At 41.8% G+C, this 18,846-nt stretch overlaps 1 long non-coding RNA gene across 3 annotated transcripts; it reads right to left on the reverse strand.

The window, feature by feature from the left end:
* Positions 1-1,956: 1,956 nt before the first annotated feature.
* Positions 1,957-18,512, reverse strand: LOC141728146 (uncharacterized). 3 transcript variants are annotated; one of them, XR_012578912.1, is made up of 4 exons: positions 17,415-18,512; positions 13,345-13,511; positions 4,514-9,684; positions 1,957-2,176 (listed from the first exon to the last, which is right to left on the reverse strand). It is a non-coding gene; the product is annotated as an uncharacterized LOC141728146 (long non-coding RNA). The 3 variants fall into 3 exon arrangements; XR_012578911.1 differs by having other exon boundaries at positions 1,957-9,684; positions 17,415-17,515; positions 18,212-18,506; XR_012578910.1 differs by having other exon boundaries at positions 1,957-9,684; positions 17,415-18,501.
* Positions 18,513-18,846: the final 334 nt, after the last annotated feature.

Consider the following 18,846-nt stretch of genomic DNA (forward strand, 5'->3'; position numbering starts at 1 on the left):
CCGTTGTCAAATAACCTATTGACCATAAAGGGTTTTCAGTGCTGCTGCTGCAGTCTCAAGTTTCCTATGTAGTTTTGACCTAAATATGTTCCCTTTTGGTCAAATAGTATATGCCCTTATGCCATTTTCCTGGTTACATTTTAACATAGCAAGTGGTCCACCTTGTCCTTCAGTTAATTCATGAACTCAATATAAACCACAAACAAATCAGCTGCAATTCACCCTGGCTTCTGCTGTTAGTACAGACAGTGGAGATAAACCAACAATAAATTCTATTTATGACTCATTTTCCCAGACCAAAACCAGCTACAACAGACCCGTTGCAGCTGCAGAAAGTATCCAGGGAGGCTCTTTCAGCAGGAGTGTGCACTGTGCTGTAGAGCTTGTAACCTGCGCATGGCAAAGCTTTTCATTCAGCATCAGCCTGGGAAGGGCTGCACTGTCACTGCATGGCTCTTTATGCCAAAGGCACGGTGACAGCAGCCAGTGCTGCAATGTGATAGCAGCTCCAGCTCCCAGATCCCACGTGCCAAGATGGGGAAAGCCGCAGCGGCTCATGTTCCCCAGCAGCCAGAGCTGCATCTCCCTCACCCACAGCACCATGGCCCGGCCTCGCTCCACCTCAGAAGCTCTCACAAGTGGGGTTTGTGGGAGCTGGGCAGCTGTGCCTGGGGCAGGGCAGTGGGTAGGGCTCAGGAGCATGGATGGGATGGTGGAACAGCTCTGAGATGTGCCAGCCACAGCCCAGCTGCAGAACCACTCTGACACCATCATGTAGGAACTTCCTTTCCCTTCTCCCTCCCCTCTAAGTTCACAACAGATACTTGGGATGTTGTTTTTAAAGATAAGAAACCTGAGACCTGAGTGGTGTTAGTTTGGATCAGGCTTCTTTTCTCAGCAGCACAGAAGATCTTGTTTTCTAGTAAAGCCCTCCCATAGCAGGGACAGTCAGAGCCCCTGAGGCCTGGGAGTTTCACAGGAAAAATAACAGAGAGCATAGCTGGCCTCTCAGTGTCACTGCCAGCCCAAACACCAGCCTGTTCATGGTCAGCAGCCAGCCAGCAGGGGAAGGTAGCACAGAGGAACTCAGTGCCTCTCTCCCATGTGGAAGGCTGAGCTGCAGAGTTGAACACAAGAGGTCCCACATGGATTACACAGCTTGGCCTGGGCCACAGTGAAGGGAGAACACAAATGGTTTATGGCAGGGTCTCAGGAACAGCTTTCCCCTGGGATTCACTGGCAGAATAGAGCATGATGGTCTCCCCAAATCCCTTTTCAAACTGTGTCTCCTGCTCACAGACTCCAGGAAGGAGTAAGGGTGGCTGACCCACTCTTCACAGGGTACTGCCAGCTTGCTTCTTAGCTCTGGACCAACTTCACTGAAGGTATTCTTAATTTCCAGCAATGTGAGAAAAGGAATGGCTTCTGTTCTTTGCAATATATATAAAGTCTTTCATAGATTTGATATTGAGGCATCTAAAGCCACAATTTAAAATAGGAATAGAATCTGGCCTGAAATAAAGGCTAGTCTGTGCATACACACTTTTTGTGCTATTGAGCCAATACCATGTCAGCTATTATAAAAATCTTATATTTTTAGTTACATGTGTTCATACTGCCAGTATTTGATTGGCAAAGACTAAATATTGTTAGAGTACTATTTGCTTTGTCATACATCATTTTTTCAGTGTAAAAATTCCAGGCAGTTGACAGCTGACATATTATTATTCAGTACAGAGATGAGATATTGAATCTCATCATGGTAAAGAAAGGTGTGTGCAAGAAAGAGAAATTAGTCTTGTGACTGAGGAGTGTATCTCAGTGAGAGTCAGAAAAATGTGGTACTGCTCCTACCTTTGCTACATTTGCTGTGCTTCTCTTCTGAAGGCTTGATGATGTCAGCATTACGTTTTATTTGCAGCAGTCACTCAAGTCAGTGCATGGCAATCTCATACCATTATTGAAATATTTTCTAATTCCTTAGTAGAACTTCCAGTGTTTTTTTTTTTTTTTTTCTTGCTTTCTGCAGTTTAGTGGTTACTGATGGCAAAGAATCAGCTTGTTGATCCCTCTTGCCTTTCTTGAAGTTCTGTCCTGGCCAGATGTGTATTGCTTAAATTCCAAAAGCACTTGCTTGTAGCTTCTCTGGATCATCTGTGAAATTCAGCTTTCCATGCTACAGGGAGAGAAAGCATTGTAGCTGCCACAGCAGCTGTTAGCCAAACCCTATATTATCTGCTAAATGAATACTGAGAAAAATCTTCATGCTCAGGAGGAAGAAAGTAGCATGCACTTGGCAAGGCAGCTATATTAAACCAGATACCAATCTCAGCAGAACCAGAATTAATTAAGAGTAATTGAAATCTACTTCCACACTGAAGAGAGTAATTTTTAAATGAATATATATTTTCTTATCTTTATGTTCAAACCTTTAAGATTATGATCACATTTTTAAATGCTACTTTGGTATGATAACTGAAAATTATATCTGATGATAGATGTCATTGTATTAGGATTGTTCTAGATAAAATATCTTACAAAAAAAAAAAAAAATTGAGTTTAAGAAATAAAGTGCCCCATAATTAGGAAATACCACAAACAAGAAGCCTACACAATGTTATTTTTAGCCTTTTATGGGCACAGAGGCTGAAAAGTAAAAGGTAAAATAAGTTACTTAATTTTCTCCCATACTTGCTAAATAGTGATGGCATTTACCAGATTATCTGCAATGTGGTACATGTGCCTTACTCTGTACAAATATTCACAGGCACAGATATATGCAGTCTGGTCTGACTTCTAAGGGTATGGTGAATTTTTAGCCATATTTCATAATACAGCTTGCTTCTACTTCCACAGTACTAAAATATCACAAGAAAAAAATGATCTTTTCTTTTGCAACACTTTTATGCATCTGTGGAAATTTAAGTAACTATGTAGCCAATGAGGCAAGGAGTAAGGCCCATGGCTGCTGAAAGGAATTCTACTCTGTAATTGGATGAGCCCATGTGGATCTCAGCTCTGAAATCAGATGAAATGCAGACTGTTGTGTATACCTATGGCCCTGCTGACTGTATTGGTTTCCTCAGGAGTAAAGATCCCTATCAACATACTGCACTAATGACAGGGCTGGTCTGTAACAAAATTCCTCACGGTAAGGAACAGTCATATGTTAAGAGAAAAGGGAATACAGAGGGGAAGAAAAAGCTCAGCTTCTCCCCTTTTTTCAATACTGCTCAAGATATTCATTACATTACTGAACATGAAGCACATAAAATATCTGAGTATTGATTTCCTCACAGTGCTGATGTTATCAGTTGTGCTCATTTCTCTCCAGTGTCATCTGTTTGCCCAATTCTGTTGGTCTTTTACTTGTGCTACTTAACAGCAAAAGCTGAGGATGTTTCTGCCTCCCAGTAATAGTTGGTAAACAGATGCTTTTCAAAGCAACAGCTGCACTTTCACAAAAAAACTTTAATTTTCTTTTACAATTTTACAATGAGATGAAGCAGCCGGAATGCTTTGGAGACAAAGCAGCTCATGAATAATTCACTTGACACCTTTATACTGAAGTATGGGTGTCTTCATTAAATAAAATTGCCTCCTGTCAAGGGCAGCGAGAGGGTCTGGAGTGGAAGGCAATGTTGTTTCCATTTGAGACCCCAGAGAATGATGATTGACAGCAAGGTGGAATTTATTGTTAGTATAATTTTTTTAACTTTTTGTTTATTTTTTAACCTTTAAATAATTTCAATATAAAAATCATTTGAGTTCAGCACTCTGGAAAATAATGCAAAGTAAAAAAAAAATTCAGCAGGTTTATAGATTACAAATGCTTGTGGCCAGTGAAAAAGAGCAGATTATGCCTATTTACACGTATGGCTAAAATTGCATATTGCAGCATACAAAGCGTTTTATCCATTTTTTAGCATGAGGTGGTGCTGGACACCCTCCTAAGTGCTCCTGAGGGGTGCCTGAGGTTCCCCCCAGAGCTGGCTCAGCAGGGCCAGTGTCCTGGGGTGGTTCTGCACCTTATCTGTGGGTTGCAAGCACCTGCTGGAGCACAGTTTTGTTAGGATCTAGCCAGGTCCTTGGCATTCTTCCCCCCACACGCACACGTGAGGCAGAGGATAAGCTGCAGGCACTTAGCATCCTTGTGCTGTCTCACTGGCAGCATCATAAGAGATGCCACTTTGGTTAATTGCTGCAGAGCAGGAGTGCCAATCTGGCTCTGGATGTGGATGGAAGCATGGAGTCTTTCTCTGTTGGTGGAGAAGGCTGCAGGGGTCTGAAGCAAGGCTAGAGCTTGCAACTCTCCTCCAAAATACCTGCCTGCTCAGATCCAGTAACTTCTCAGCTTTCAAGCAAGCCCCTAAACTCACACAGCATGTAAATGTTGCTGTTGGCAGGTGTGAGGGAGCAGGCAGATGTCTTAATCAGCTACTAAACATTGCATTTAATAAATTGCACAGACAGAAAAGCTAGGACAGGGCTTACAGCAAAGATACTGAATTACCAGCAGAAGAGGGACAGGCCTTCAGTCTGAGTGTCTCAAGAGAGAGACATGTGGAGGAAGCCATATCAAGCCATATCATATTTAAAATGTTTTGGGGAGCTGCTCTAGAAATAACAGTGAACTACCGCCTTCCAACCAGGAAACCTGCAAACGAGACTGGAGTAAAACAGAGAGAGAATTTACAGGCTAGTTCTGCAGAGGGATTCCATGTGTCCACAACTACTACTACAGAATTAGGAATGTTTGTTCATGTTAGTGTATTACTCACTAGAAAAGTTGAATGTACTAATGCAGAACAAAGCACTGTTATTCCACACATATTTGAGAATAATCTTGTGTCAGTAGAGTGCCCTGGGCAGAGGATGTAAAATCCATGTTAAGAAATACTTTCTGATTTCCAGTCACCCCTATGTAGAGAGCTTGACCACTAGAAGTACTGAGGATGTGTCCATACTGCAATCAGTGTGTGACTGCAGCCTGCAGAGACACTCCAGAGTGAACTTATGGGCAGGTGGTTTGGAGAAAGATGCTGCAGCATCTCAGGGTGGCCAGCACACCGAATGTTTACCTGAATTTTTAAATGGGCTTTGGGGCCTTTATTGACCTATGTGTATCATCTCCTATTGTCTCTTTAGCTAGTTCAAGCTACTTTCAGTACATCTACTTAGGTCATACCTCTGTCTTTGCCTTTGGGAAGAGATGCCATGAGATCTGTGACCTGACCATGATCTCACAGCTGGTGAAGGAAAGGTGAATACCCTGAGTATAGCATCACTAAAAATCTCCCACTAATGTTTTTTTTCACATTTTCACCCTCAACTGTGTGTACTTGTGAACACTGCAAATAACTGCAGCCCTCTGACAAAACTACTGTATTAGAAAGATAAAGGTACTGTCTACCCCAGCTAGATACAAGAAGCAGAGCTGATCCCACTGGGAAGGTTTTGACCAGCTTTAATGAGAGCTCTTCTACTTGCAGGTACTTTTTGATGACAGTGCATCACTGCTATTTTGAGTCAGCCTGAGTTTGGTGCACTGTGAAGAATACTGTTCTCAGTGATTCAGCTGCAGTGCTGTTAGCAGCATTAGCACGGACGGTGCTGCCAGCAGAAACCTCAGGAGCAAGGATAACTGGCATGATACTGAGAGCAATACAAAGCTGTTGACAAATACAGCTCTTAGTACCACTGACTGTGCTAAGCAAGGATGGAAAGCCTCCTGCAGCTTGCTTGGTACAAGCACAAGTGCAAAGTCATTCCTTGGGCTTTCAGATTGTCTGGCTGAACCAAGGAACACCATGGGAGGCTGCTGAGTGATGCCGTCTGGCTATGATCCCATGCTAAAAATACAGTGGAAGATAACTGCTGGTCTTTTCAGAGTTTTCCTCCTCAGTTTTCTGTGGCTTTTATGCTGTGCATAAACAATGCTGAATGGGAAACAGAGCACCTCATTTTTTCACTGAGCCTCCAAGCTTCTTTAGTCTGGTACTCTTTTTGCTCCTAGCTGCATTTCTGTGAAGATGTTTCATAGTCCTAGCATGCTAGCTATTACAATTTACAAAATTCTAGTGAGAACTTTACACATTCTTTTACCTCTCATTGAGGACAACTGACAATTTAAGAACAAAAACATAACACCTGTTAAATTTTAGAATCAGTGAACTTCTAGCCTTTCATTCTTCATGCAGAATTTCTAATTCAGTATTTTGAAAACTGCATTTCAAGGCAAAAATCAATATCTCCTTTTTCATATGGTGGAAAAGAGAAACTTTTCAGTAAAAATTGTCTCCTGAGTGACTAATGGCCATACTTCTGGAACTGATGTAAGTGAGCATCATCTCTATTCTGAACATCCTTATCACCATTTCCAAGGGGTTTGTAAAGGATGACAAAAAGCTGTGGTACAGAAATTACTGGGATGGCAGATTAGAATTCCAAGGCTTGTGTGGTTTTTCATTTTAGAAGCAGTTGCAGTGATTTAAGAGGCTGCCAATCCTTACTCTCCTCACTGCCCAGACCTGGTTACATTTTCCAAATCTCTTACAATTAATATTTATGTGATTCTAAGCCAATATCATATGAAATCTAGCAGCTCAGGATCAACTGCCTCTCGCAGTAATTTGGGTTCTGTTACTAAACTACTAGATTTCACAGTAAAGTGGCTAAAGGATCATTTTGCTCTACTGATTCCAAAAGGGAGGACATTGAAAATGTGGCTGTGTTCACCTCTGGCAGGAGAACAACAAAGAGTTGGTCAATAACAATTTATATTTTTGCAGCTATTTCTTCACTGAATGTGTTTCCAAGACCTGAGCTACAATTCTGCAAAACCAAAGGGAATAAATGCAAAGTTAAACTCTGCAACTGATCATCAAGTTAGTTACTGCACAAACATTTTCTAAGTGCTGTGTAATTTTAGTGACTCCTAATTGCTTGCAAGCCACTTAGATAAATCTACTCAAATAAACCAAACCTTTCTAAGAATCATAAAAGAAAAACTACTCCCTTTGGCTCCACAGTCCTCATTATTTGGCCAGATGCATTTGCTGAGACAGAGCTCCACTAGACTGATTCAAGCCAGGATAACAAATCCCATATTCCAGATGAAAAAACATTTTCCATCAGGTTATCTTTCAGAGGTAAATCTCTTATATTGGCAATTCCTGTCTTGTGACTAAAATTTATTGCAATTTGAACTGAATACTCTTTATTTTCAGAGACAATGAATGCCAGTTTGAAAAAGTCAATAACGAGTAATAACTGAAAAAGTGTCAAACCCTAGTGTGCCTAATCTTAGGAGAAAATAAATGAAATATAGATTTTAAAAGGTCTTTATCAAAATTTTTTCACATGCACTAAAAATGGAGACCTTGGAAAAATGTATGAAAGGTTCCATTTTATTCTGCAGCTGACCTGACACAGCACATCTGTACCCCTGAATGTATGCAGCAAGAAGAAACAGCTTGAAATATGTATTTGCAAGGCTTACATTAGTCATCATTAAAATGTTTCTGTACCCTGAGCGACCTGTTATTCTGAAAGAACTGAATTTGAATGCTTGGTTTGGGGGGAGGGGGAGTTTCACTTTTTACAATAAAAAGTTTAATTTCTTCATATAAGCTTTGCATTTTTATATAAGCTGTGAGACACCCACTCACCATTTTCTTTGGGATATTAGGAGGAATACTGGTTAGAAAACAGGAGTAGTAGCCTGGGGTCAAAGGCAGGTATCCAGGCATGTAAAAAGATGTTCAGTTGACTTCACTGCAGAGTGATAATTAGTTACACTCAAATGATGTCCCTTGAGGTAATGCACTTGAGAACAAATCTGGCATGCTGCTCAAAGTTTTCTGGGGCCATAGCCTCGGATCCTCAGCCAAGTATGCTCAGATGTATTGCAAGTTTCTTAACAGCAAAAGGTGGAAAAGCTTTTTTTGCCATTACAGTGCATAAAGCTGGGTAACAGAAATACCGGAATTGGTCTGGGTGGAAATCCACAACAGCACTGGAAGAACAACAGAGCAAAGCAGCAAAGCTGCAGCACAGTGGAAGAGCCATTCCTCTCCCTGTTATCTCAGTATTGAGACAGACCATAAGGTATGTAAAATGGAGAGGCAAACAGAACAGACAGCAATCTTATTGAATATTTATGGAGGATAAAATAAACAAGATTGTTCAGTGAAAATATTGTCCCATAGTAACAGTTAGCGCCTAGAGAGACCTGTCCAGACCCATTTGTTGTCACCCATAAAGAGGAACCCAAGAGATGTAGTGAGGACCTGAAAGCTATTTGCTGCTGCCTTCCATGGCATACAGGTGATCCTGGCAAAACTGGTCAGGCATGCACATGTCTTAGTGCTTGTAAGTATGTGGGCATGACAGAGTGAGTGGGTAAAATCTACTTACTTAGGGAATTGTAAATTAAAATCCTCTTCTACTCAGCTATGGTCTTGTGCTGTCTTTTGTTGCACTAGCAACCTATTAGGACTATGTATCTCCAGTTATGTAATACTTTGCTGGGGACATGCTCTTGTCTTCAGCTGAATGGATGAGAAATTCTCATTCTGTTCTCACAACACTTCCTTGAGAAATTTCTGGTTTGGGAAATTGTGGGCAAATGGAATTCTCCAATATATATACAGCAAGTCAAACTCTGTTAATGGTTTTGAAAGTGAAATTGGACAAGTTTGGATGGAGTATATAGCATGGTTGCTTATGCAAAGAAAGAGCTGGCTCTGGTGACTCTGTAACTTCCAAATCAATATCCTGAATTGGTGTGGTCAGTGCAGATGCTATTATCATACAGCTGTGTAGAGCAAAATGGCCCAGAAATTCTCTCACAGTTCACCCTTCAGCAAACAAACAGGACATCACAAGAAACAGAATGTTTTAGTTATGAGAGTTGTGTTTTTTTCACATTCCTTTGCTTGTTCTTTCCATATCTGCTTTGTTTTGGGGAGAAAATGACAATTTTATTGGAGAGCAATGTGCACATGCACACAAACGCAGATATTTCCTGCCATCAAAAAAGTCTAGAAATATAGCCAATAGCCCACTTGCACAGAACTCCACAGCACTTGCTAGTGTAAAACTTAGTTAGACATGGCACAGATATATGGTGCTTCTAGCCCTCACTTACCCATGAGAAAATCAGTTTGCAGAATGCTGTAAGCCCTCTGCCTATTTCAGCATTACTCTATGCAATAAGCCAAGTGTTAGTTGCTATGCAGTATATTCATTAATTTTCATGGAGTTTCTTATTTTGCTTTTCTGTTTGCTTGGCAGCAACACCTATGCTAAAAAAGGTTTGTTTTTTGTCCTCTTTTAACAGAAGATCTCTATGCTAGTAAGAGTTTCTGAACTGAACATGATCCTGTTAGCAGAAAGGGTCAAAGACCCATTGGTAGTCTGTGTTTTATGCTGTAAGATCACTTAGTAGACATTATCAAGGTCCTGCTGCATTCTAAACACAAATAAATGAGAATCCTGAATAAAACTTTGACCTCCTGTATGGCACCAACTCCCAAACCAGCTCTGTTGCCCAACATTTGTGAGATTTCAGTGGCAACAGCTGATTTCTCACTTTCCTCTGAGACAGTAGCTACTTTGGCACTTCTTCAGGCTTCCTGTTAAGCTGCTGTTATCCCAGAAAAACGAAGGGCAAGCTGATGTCTGAAAAAAAACAGGCATTATGGCATGTTATTACATACTGTCTTACCCCACTCAGATCTTTACACAGACCTGATTTTGCATTGTTATGTGAACAACACATAAATGCCATTATCAGTTACTTAGAAAAATGCTACTTAAATACAATGCATTTCAAGGATTCTATTATATTAAAATAGCTCTATTGTCTTCATGGCACTTTTGAGTCTTAAGAATGAATTACAAGTGTTACCTGACTTTTGTAACATGGAGTTTAGTATTCTATTATCCCTTCTTAGGAGGTGGGTTCTGTGCTGTCAGTTTTGTCATTACCTTTTATTCCCCCTTGCTACTAAATGCCCATGTTGCTACTTATCTGTATTGTATTACAAAAGCCTTGTTAAATAAATGTACCTGGGATTTGTGCTGAAAGGGGGAGAAATTTATTATCCTTAATTCTTGTAGCAGTTCAGTCCCAATGAAACTGGGATTCTTCTGTGTCCACACTCTCTGACCACCATCTCCTACATACTTAAGCCTTAAGAGACACAAATGCCTCACTGCAGGAGAGGCTGTGGGTAGCTGTACCAGTCCAAGGAAAAGTCTGAGGGAAGAACCAGGTTTCACTTCCCTGGGGCCCTCCTTTTCCCTGTGGCTGATTGTGAGAATGTGCTACATTGCCCCTTAACAACCTGTGGTAAATTCTTCCCTTCCCCTTCTCTAAGTGTATGGAGACTGGGGAGTGTTTCCACATTTCACCCCACATCAATTTCTTGTGTTCCACATTACCAGAATATTTCTCTTCTGAACCCTTCTGTGGGATCTGAAAGCATGCTAGGCCTTAATAAAACACATATAAGATCAACAGTATACTGCCCCTAGATATTTCCACTGCTGAGCCAAGTAAGTGGAGAGAAGAGACTGATGAATGACTCCATGGCCACACATGGGAAAGAGGGAAAAGTGTTTCCAAATGTTCTGTTAAAACCTGTAACATATTTTTTAAAACTCTCACATTTCAAGTCAAAATCCCCTGAGACATAATTTCTGACCTTCAGTATCTTTAACTGTGTGTTTCCATATGTGCCACTGCCAAAATGCTGAGAAGGCATTTGAGATTTACCTTTAGTACATAATTTTAGCTTACAAGATGCTTACTGTGAATCCAGAAACTTTGATCTGAAATTGGTGCAATTTCACTGCAAATGCTCAACAGCATATAATGCTACCTAAGCAAATGCCACTGAGGCATTACAGATGATCAGATACCAACATGTTTAAGAAATATATGCAAAGAGCACTTGAAAGTCTACCAAAAAGCTATATTCCTTTCAACAAAAAATATCAAAGAAACAAGGTACTTTATGTCTAACACTAGCAAATAATACCACGAATAAAAGTGGATCTGTATAGTAAAACAATTGTTTTTGAGGACCTTGACTCCATGCTAAATATATTTTATGGGGGTGTTAATGATTTTAGATTTTCTTTTGTCTGGTTCTGTACATCTGACCCCCCTCACTGGCAGATGGAAGATATTTCTGATTTAGTTTCTCTCAAGAAGGATTCAGTGAGCAGTGCTCTGTCTGCAGTGTAAACTGAAGTGCACTAAGTGAGGGCAATCACAAGATTTGCTTCCAAGTTCATTCCTGGTCCAAACTAAAATGTTAATATTAACCCCACAAGACTTGCAGTCAGGGTTCTAAAACAGCTCCTTTGAGAGGTAACCAAATTAAAAACAAAAAAACCCAACCTGGTTTTGTCTGAAAAGTTACCTAACCCTTTTTCTTACTTGCTTATGTCTTCCAGACACAGCTCTTCCCTAAGTATTCAGAAAGCTACACAAAGTATCTCTTTCAAATTCAAATTTCAATTCTCTTTCTATATTTTCTTTGCTGCCAGGGAGGTTGCAACCATGAGAGCTGCTTATTTTGCTCACCAATAATTGCCACCTTGCACTGCCCTGTCTTCCTGTATGCAACTGTCTTGTTCTCAGAATCCAAGAGAAGGACTGATCTTCAGGTCAGTGACTGGCATCTCCCCTCAGTGTCTGCAGAGCTCTGACAGAATGAGGTGCTGCCCTGTGCCTGTGGCATGGAGATGTTGCAGCAACGCATCACGAATAACAGAGCCATTCTGCCATCCAACCTGCTGCATCTGTGTCACTCCTCCATCAAGAAATGAGGTTATTCACGCCCTCCTTAACCTCCCATGTGCAGTGGTTTTTAAAGTAAGACAGAGCCAAAAATTACTTTTCACACAGCAATATGTTGTCATGTAATCTATACTTGTCTCCCTAAGCTTCAGCAAGAAAACAGGTCCTTCCTAAGAAACAGGGCAGAGATGTTATCTTAACAGTTATCACTGCTCTACTCTTCCCCCACTGCACCTCACAGCAGAGAATCATGGAAAAACAAACCAATAAAGCTAAACATTAGCATTCTGGGCATGGGGCTAGAAACCTGAGCTAGGACTAGCAGTCAGCAGTTCTGATTTCCTAAATTACTTTGGCCAAGTTGCTTAGGCCCTGTTTACATTAGATTTCCAGCTGTATGGAGTAATAGTTAAAATATGAAAGAGTAGATTTTTCTAAAGCCCCTAGTGCTAGGGATTTCCTCAGTTGATGGATGCTTAGTCTCAGATACCTTTTAAAGAGGCTCTCTGCAGTATCTCAAATCACAAGATGCTTTTAAAACTCAGGTTTTATTTAATTTGATCCAGTTGTGCTGCCTCTCAGCAAAGCAGCAATTTTGTTAAACCCTTTTCCTTTAAAGAAACCTCTTTGAAAAATATTTTAAATGTGTGTCAAATAAGGTCTCAATGGTGTCCCATGACAATGTGAGTTCCTGTGCTCTTATTTGGCTCAGTTGTCTCCCACCAAAGTCCTAATTATATATCCCGCTTATACCAGTAACTAAATAGGAGTTTTAAAACTTTCCTCCCATGTCAGCAAATGAAAGCGTGTGAATGGAGTTTTCACCTTCTGTCTCAGGTTCTACATCTGCAGAAGACAGACAAGTGGCACAGAGACAATACTCTTAGCTGGGTGGTTCACAGACCTGAACACTCCAGACTTGGCACTGAACCAGCACTAGAGTGCTACAGTTATTGACTTTCATGGCCCATGGTGTAGCCTCACAACTGGTGCAAACTAATCTGAAACTAGAGCCTGAATGAACCAACCCTGCTCTTGCCCATGGCCATGACCTCCCCTTGGTGCCAAGCTTAAAACCAGGAAGACATGCAATGAGTATCCTCAGCCTGATCATCTGGCTGAAAATCAACTCTGCAAAGAAACCAAAAGTCAGCTACCCTGGGGATCTGGTTCAGCTCCCCACTGACCTCGTGAATGTCAGCACTGGGCAGAGCAGAAGAGTAGTGAGCAAGAGAGGAGACCATAACAGTATTATGGTCTTACACTGGCTTAAACTGTTCATAAAAATATTCTCTGAAATGTTTAGCAAGATGGCTTTAGCAGCATTGAACTGGTCACAGGGAATATAAGAATGTGTTAAGTACTGGCACAGTGGGGCTGTGCCACTATCCCTGTTTCTCTCATTTCTGAACCTGCAGCTATATCAGCTGAGTCACCAGAGAGAAACCAGCAGAAACAATAGCAAAGTTTATTTGCTTGGGTAGCCACCAATTTTAGAAGTGACTGGAGAAATGCAAACAGGCACCAACCTGGTCTCAGCAGATGTGTCTGCCTGTTCCTTCTTCCCTTACATGATGCCCACTCTGTGAGTCCACAGTTCCTCTGGCCCAAAGTAAAAAGCTGCACAGACGTCTGATGTGACACCTGTCCATTAATGCACACTCTGTGCAGGACTGTGGTTCTTGGTATTTCAAACCTTGGAAAGAAGGCAATATAAAAATCAAGATCTCTAGAGCTTCCAAAGACTGCATGTGAGGGTGTTCTGCCATAATGACTGAGTAAATCAAACAGCATAAACAAAAATCTACATTACCACAAAAACAGGATCAGTGAGCTAAAACAGCTTGGCATGGTTCCTGTCTCAGTGGATTCACCTGTGAGATATCCCAAACCTTGAAGATAATGCCATTATTAATTGCTTCAAATCTCAAAAGAGTATGAGTTAAGAATACAGAGAGAAACCATATGGTGACCTCAGAGAAGCCTCTGAAAAAGAAGGGCAGGCAGCTCAGGTGGGGAGAGGCATTCCTGAAGATTAGAAGGCAAGAGCAGAGATCACTTTCCTTCACTGAATACTCACAGAGGCTTTTAAGCCCTAGAGTGGAAGCTGAAGAGGAAATGGATTATAATAAACAACTCCCTTTCACCTTCTTTGGCATGAAAGGCTGAGACTTTCCTGTGCTTCAGCACATCATTGAGAGCAGCAGTTTGCCTCGACTCCTTTCATATAACTGAAAACAGCCGTGTCTGGATTACAGTCTCCTCTGATTCCCGTGACCCAGACACAAACTTGGAACTCCCAATTCATGCTCCCCAAGTTCCTCCAAGATCACAAGAGGGAGGCCAAGGCAACAAGCAACAAGGAACTCCACTAAGCCAAGTGCTGGAAGCTTCAGAAGTCAGAATTCTCCTTCCATTTTATTAAAAATCTCCCTGATGGCATTAATTTGAGCATTTTTACTTCTGGGTAAATAGGTTGTTGTAAAAATTTGCGTATCTGCTACATCTATCAAAAAGCCAGAGTATTTTCTGCTGAGCAAAATATTCTCTGCCGTTTCTTTTAATATCCCTACAGGTCTGCAACCCCACATATGGGCAATAACGTGTCCAGGCCAGAGGCTGCAGAGCTACAGCAGATTAAACAATGAAAACACATATTGGAAATATAAAGCATGCAAAACAGCACATATTGCAGCACTGTTTCATAAGATGACATGTTAAAAACTACTATTCCCCTGCTCTTCTGCAATTCAAGCAGTTTCAGTACTCTGTGCAAAATTAATAAAAGTGTACCAAGCCAGTTATTTAAACATTGATATCTATTTCTCAAATAATCTACCTGCTATTCTACATGGAATTATTAAAAAAAAGTATAAAAAATGCTAAATAAATGTCACAGAGCACAGAAATAGCCCAGCAAGCCCAGTTGAGGGAATATTACCACGTCCATGCAAGCAACAAAAAAAGTGTTTAGCAGGGTTGGATAAGTCTTAGCTCAGTGCAGTGCTACTTTGGGAGGTGAAGGAGAGACTTGTTATATGAGAACAAGCTTGGTTTGTTTCTTACAGAATAAACATATTCCACTTCAAAGGTAAAACAATCTATATTCCTGAATACTGAAAGAGTCCACAAGACTGCTATAGGATTTCCTCTCATTTACAGCTTGAAATTCAATACAATCTACAGCAGTCAGCTGAAAGTGTGACAAACAGTGCTAGTTACCCAAACCCTGCAGCTCATGAGTTCCCACTGCAGCATCCCAGTGGTGGGAGCAATGCCACCTAGAAGGTGCAAGAGGAGTTTTTGTCCACAATGCTGGATATAATCCAGTGAGTCATGGTTTCCCCTAAGCACTGACATTGCCATAAATGCTCTTTATTCAATGCAAAGCAAGAGCTGCCAATTGCACATGGCTGTGCAGCACACAGATGTTGCACATCAGGATATAATACAGCCACAGATATTTAGAAGTGCTGTCAGAGTGCTGTCATTAGACAAATCCCAACCTGCATCACAGAGAACATGTCCAAGACACAGCTACAGCTCAAGATCTTTTGTGACAGCAGGATATTGGTTAGGTGTGATTGATACTGGGGAGATGATAATTGCTGGGTAAATAAAAAGAAATATTGGATGAGCAGTGGGGAAAATAAACATGGTCACATTTCAAGAAATTCTGAGTGAATTAAAATGAAGTGTGCTTTTCTTATTAACATGTTTTAATAAAATTGTGCATTATTCCAAACAGGCTACTGTGACTATGCAATGACAGCAAATATGTTAGAGTACAATAACTGCTGAGGCTGCTATTTTACTTTTCCAATGGGCAATTTTGAGGTTTTTGTGCAAACTTGTTTTACCCTACACAATTTTCTGACTGAGATGGTCATTCACAGTAATACCTACACCTACTTGCTGAGTTATGCTAAGAACATCCATCCCTTCTGCATGATGTTTAAGAGAAAGAAGCAACAGCAAGCCAGCTAATTCTTTGCAGAATAATATATCAGCATACCTGTCTTCAAGCTAAAATTAACACGTGAATATAATTCTTTATAAATATATCTGCAATTTGAGGCGTGATGCAGCACATACAATTGAGGATGCACAAGATGTTTTTTTACTGAAATGAAGATGCAATATTTGATTCTTAGGTTTGAAAGAAGTATAGCTTAATAAAAAAAAAAAGCTTATGATTCAAGTCTCTTTTTCACCTCAGAACTAATTTATGGTGCATTATACACATCCTGCAAATGATGAACAACAGCCTTGCATAATTGCTTTCCTTACAAAGTGTGGGGATCAAAGGATACGTTTTAGATGTGTGGCCACCGATATGACCAGGCAAATAACCAACATAAGAGTTGATGATGTGCTGTCTTTGATAGATGTAGTGTTATAAATTGTCTCTTTCATGATAAATCTCAACAGGAGAAGAGCACTTTTTGGTGCAGAGATTTAAATGAAGAGAAAATGTGGTTGTGTGCAAGTGTAATTGTTAATAAAGAGAAGAGAACTGTGCTGGTCACTTACCAACCATTTTGACATCTAGATGTAACAGGTTTTGTTCACTAAAGCTAGCAATAGTTCTGAAACCTATTACAATCCAACTTGATTTCTAGATCCTAAACAGAATCAACAAAAACTTGTGGGGGGTTGGAGAGCAATTCTTCACTTATAGTTCAGCCAAGTCCTACATGACACAATTGAAGAACAATTTTGTCCATCATTTCTCAAAACCAATTCACATTTTCCCTATCATATTCCAGGTAAGCTGTGGCCACAAATACTGCTGTTTACAGCAAAATCACAAAGAGCATCATAGCCAAATGCTTATATGTGCTTCATCTGTCAAGGGGCCAAGCAATCACCCCTCTGGGAGAGCTAACAGAGGTCACTTGAAGCCAGGAAGCCTGACAGAGATTTCCTTTATCCATTGTCTGAAGTTTAAGTGATCAACGCTCTGTAACAACACACAGGCTCTGAAAGGTTCAGTCCTCACTCTGAAAACGTTTTAGGAAGGCCTCAGCACTTCCTAGGAGTAGACACATTCCTGGCAGCAAACACCAAAGCATGGAGTAAGCAGTGCCAAAGGGAAGCTGGTGCCACATCTGGCAGGACAAGGCTCTGTGTCTGTGTTAACTCGTGCACTCCTATGGAGCTGACTGCTGTACAGCTTCCTGCAATTCAACAGGGTTCTCTTTTTAAATAGGTAAGCCATGCACAGGTATAATTCCAGTCTGTGTGGGTTAAGGCAAAGGTTAATCTATACTTATTTAACATCACCAAAAGATTTCTGGTTTTTAATACTCTGGTCAGAAAAGCAATGGTTTATTAGGGAAAGTTTCCAGTTGGAGGAGCTGGCTGCCTTCCTCAATCTTATTCCCTGATTCCCATGCTGCAGCCTTTGGCTGCTGTTGAGAACCTCGGAGACTCCTGCCTTTGCTAGACATAAACATTTTCCAGAACTGGATTCCCTGTTTGAAAAACAGACCCTAGAAAGCTCAGTCCATGAAGAGTGTCCTCACAGAGGGGAAATTAAAATGAAATGCCAACTATTATTTGGCTGTTTCCCTCTCTCTCCTGCCACCATCTATACCTGAGCGCAGTGAGCTCCACTTCAGAGTTGATTTCCTTCCCTTCTGGGACTCCATGCATATGAGCCTTGGTGATACAGGATTCATCTCTGTGAATTTAACACTGAAGCAAGGATTCATCTTAAGACTGTAATTTACAACATGGCAAGAAAACACATGCTATTTGGAGACAAAAAGTTCCTTTGAATCTTTAAGGGCATTTGGGAGAATCTAACCTGATTCTTAACTGCCTCTATTTCCATTATTGTTCTGGAAAGTGTTATTAGCTGCCAGAAAGATCTACCCTGATTAAGGCAAGTGTTAAGTTGAATTGAAAGCAGTTAAATTAAATCATAGAATCATAGAATGGTTTGACCTTAAAGATCATGTGTTACAATGCCCCTGGCCAGGGCAGGGACACCTTCCACTAGACCAGGTTGCTCAGAGCTCCATCCAGCTGGCCTTAAACAATCTTTTGTGCACTGACACCTGAAAGGAGAGATCATCAAGGCTGGGCAGGCACGGTGGTAAGGCTGTATGTTTGATTTGTACATGGCTGCTTCAACAAAGCCATGCCACTTGCCAGGGTATGAGACGAATCACTGACCCCATTAGGGAGCGATAGAATCTAAAACTCTGTAACAGTGACTGATCCTGTGTGTCTGACAGTTCAATGCCTTCCATGCCAAAGCTCCAACTAAAAATCGTTAAAACATACATTTCTTCTAGAAAATGAGGCAGTATTCAGCACCATTGCTGAAAAAACAGTAACTATTCAGCTGTGGCCACTGTAACCATTTTTCCTTACAGATTTATTTACCTGGTCTAGTGGAGGGCACCCCTACCCAACAGGGCAGTTGGAATGAGCTGATCTTTAAGGTCCTTTCCAACAGAAACAAGTCTACGATTCAATAATTCTATCATTTCTAGTTGCGAAGGGGGATCAATATCCACGTTTCTAGTGCGATTTAGGCTCATTAGGTTAAGACTGACTTAATAGAGGCGTCCTCAGGGGCGCTGCTTTACCTACAGCCCCACCTCGCGGCCACAGCGCGGCACAGCGGCCTCCGCCTCGGCCCGGGCCCGCCTTCCCCTGGCTCCGCCTCGCCTTCCCCCGGCCTCCTCCTTTCCCCGGCCCAACCTCCCTCAGGGCCCGCCTTCCCCCGGCCCCGCCTCCGCCTTCCCCGGCCCCTCCTCCGCCTTCCCCCGGGCCCGCCTCCGCCATTCCCCGCCTCCGCCTTCCCCGGCCCCTCCTCCGCCTTCCCCCGGGCCCGCCTCCGCCTTCCTCCGGCTACGCCTCCGCCATCCCCCGGCTACGCCTTCCCCCGGCCCCGCCTCCGCCTTCCCCGGCCCCTCCTCCGCCTTCCCCCGGCCCCGCCTCCGCCTTCCTCCGGCTACGCCTCCGCCATTCCCCGGCTACGCCTTCCTCCGGCCTCTCGTCCGCCATCCCCCGGC

The sequence above is a fragment of the Zonotrichia albicollis genome, chromosome 2 (genome assembly GCF_047830755.1).
Source record: "Zonotrichia albicollis isolate bZonAlb1 chromosome 2, bZonAlb1.hap1, whole genome shotgun sequence".
In the NCBI taxonomy this organism is placed as follows: Eukaryota; Metazoa; Chordata; class Aves; order Passeriformes; family Passerellidae; genus Zonotrichia; species Zonotrichia albicollis.